The sequence below is a fragment of the Centruroides sculpturatus genome, unplaced genomic scaffold, assembly GCF_000671375.1.
Source record: "Centruroides sculpturatus isolate CEXI.00-Female unplaced genomic scaffold, Cexi_2.0 scaffold1534, whole genome shotgun sequence".
In the NCBI taxonomy this organism is placed as follows: Eukaryota; Metazoa; Arthropoda; class Arachnida; order Scorpiones; family Buthidae; genus Centruroides; species Centruroides sculpturatus.
In genome coordinates this window covers 37,027-39,382 of record NW_019386039.1, presented here as the reverse complement: position 1 = coordinate 39,382, position 2,356 = coordinate 37,027, and the positions used below count along the sequence as shown (strand labels likewise).

General features: G+C 39.1%; 1 long non-coding RNA gene across 1 annotated transcript; it reads left to right on the top strand.

The window, feature by feature from the left end:
- Positions 1–415: 415 nt before the first annotated feature.
- On the top strand, positions 416–793 carry LOC111613265. The gene is made up of 2 exons (XR_002754746.1): positions 416–490; positions 574–793. It is a non-coding gene; the product is annotated as an uncharacterized LOC111613265 (long non-coding RNA).
- Positions 794–2,356: the final 1,563 nt, after the last annotated feature.

Genomic DNA, 2,356 nt, shown 5'->3' with positions numbered 1-2,356 from the left:
TCAAAGTTCGGAAGAATACTATCCGATCAGTGTATGCCGAATTGAGCGTCGATGTGGACGTCTCCCGCGCTTCGAAAAGTTTCGAATTGTTGCCCGAAGATAAGAGTAGACCAATCGGTATTCATTATTTTACGTCGCTATTTCTTATGTTTGTTCTGTGAGGTGTTCGTAATCTGGACATAAAAATTTTTTTCGAAAATGTTTGTTATCCGATTTGTTCGTTAATCGATCACCCACTGTATTCATGAATATGAATTTGAAATAAACACAGTAATTGAGTATGAAGGTATATTAATATCAAAAGCAATCAACCATTGAAATAGTACATTTTGAAGGAAAATAGTACATTTTTTAAAGGAGCTTCAGTACGTTTTGAAATTTCATTGTGGCAACGCTGGACTAGACGCTGGTATCGGTGAATATCGGAACACACTTTTGTACAATGCGGTTGACCGATGCGCCGTTCGATGCATACCGGAATGTACCTAAAGTTTGTTTTTTTCTGTTCGGGAATAAAAAAGACCCTTAAAAATAGAATACGCGTCGGTAACAACTTTGCGTCATTTTTTACAGAATTGCCGTCAGGTAAAGATGTGGTGGAAATTGCCCGGCCAAACGATCGATTGGAAATCGGTACTTGCAACGCCATCTCTGATCAACGGTACAAAAGCGATAAACGCCATGCCACCTATTGCCGAAACACCTGATCGTCTGCCTGAATGACGATTAAATAGCCTTACATTTTGGTGACCGGAGAAGAAAATGAAAATTAAAAGAATCGACTTGGGTAAATTATATTTCTAGACGGTTCTGTATTCGTGTAATTAGTATCAACTGTGTCAATTTCGTTTTTTTTTTTTTTTTTTTTTAAATCCGTTTACAATCTCGTCAAAATTCAAATTCTAACTTACACCATTCGTTTATGTACTGTACTGTGTCTACATACAAAATATTAAATGAAATTTGAAGTACGGTGCGTTATATATATGTGGAGTATGTAGTGTTAACATATAAAAACAGATTATACTTTTTATAGATTGTTTTAATTTTTTAAAATTATAATACGAATGAAGTTTCGAAGTTAACGTTTCGTTCCTTGCTGCGCGTTATAAAGTGTCTCGTGACTGTCGGATCGGAAAATGGATCTCTCTCGTGTTTATAATTCTTTTTCTCTTGTTATCGTTTTCGGAAGTTTGTCGTTTGCTGTGTCTAAATTCGTATCGAAGGAAACCTCGAAAATCATATGTGCGTTGATCTTTTATCGTTTTACGTAAACTTCCTAATTATTATTTTCTCCGAGTGAAGCAAATTTTCTAAATGGCGTCGCGAGTTTTGGATTGTTGCCTGACGTTACCTTTGGCCGCGTCCTCTCTTGGAAACTTTGTAAATTTGAGAAGTGACTTATAAAATTAAAACAAAATTAACTGATTTATGTCAGGTGGACTAAGCCGACTTTGGCTTGCCGTTTGTTCTGGGTGTCTTTACTCCGGGTGATTAAACTCTTGGAAAAAATTTAGATCCGGGAGTGATTCTTGGAGAGACTGTCCGGCGAAATTTTCTGTGCCGGGCACTTTGGGGAGATCAAAAAACTTTACGGGCAAAATAGAATCTGATCTTCTCTGAAACTTGCTCGGAATCTAGTATTTTCTTGTACCCAGGCTGACGTCTCACTTGTCTCTTATAAATGCGAAATATGTAGGAGAAGTTGGGTTACTTCCTCTCCTACATTTGGTACTGGTGCTGTTGTGGACGGGTCGTTGGTCTCTCGGATTCGGAATGCGTCTGCCATGGTCTTTCATTGTTGCTACGGATTGAGCTTCAACGCGACTGCTCACGTGTTGTTTATGTTTTCGAGTGCTTCTGGCTGGGACAGATCCCGAAGAAGACGGACGGAACGTCACGAGGTGGAATATCTTGGATAACTTGATCTATTGGTGCCCTCTGGGCAGCGACGGTCCATGGGGAATGACAAAGCGTCCCCTATGGACTATTTTATCCAAAAAGTGTGGGGATTTTGACTCTTGTTGTTGTTGGGACAACCTAAAATCCTAAATACTATAGATGCCGGTCATGTCTGAAATAAAATTATGATCTAGAGTGGAGGTTCCCAAATTTGTGTTTCCTTGGGGGATTTTTCGAGCTCTTGTCGACCTTGTTCGTTTTGTTAATGTAGTTAGTAATAATAAAGAGAAGATGTATGGGCCATCCAAAATAAGAGAAAGGAAGAGCGAGATCTTGGACGGATACACTGCAATAAGGACAAAAACCAACCAGTGCTGACCGACAAGAGATATGTTAGAGAGTGTCAGAAACAGTGCTTCTATGGTCTGCCGAACTTCTGGTCTAAGGTTGAAAC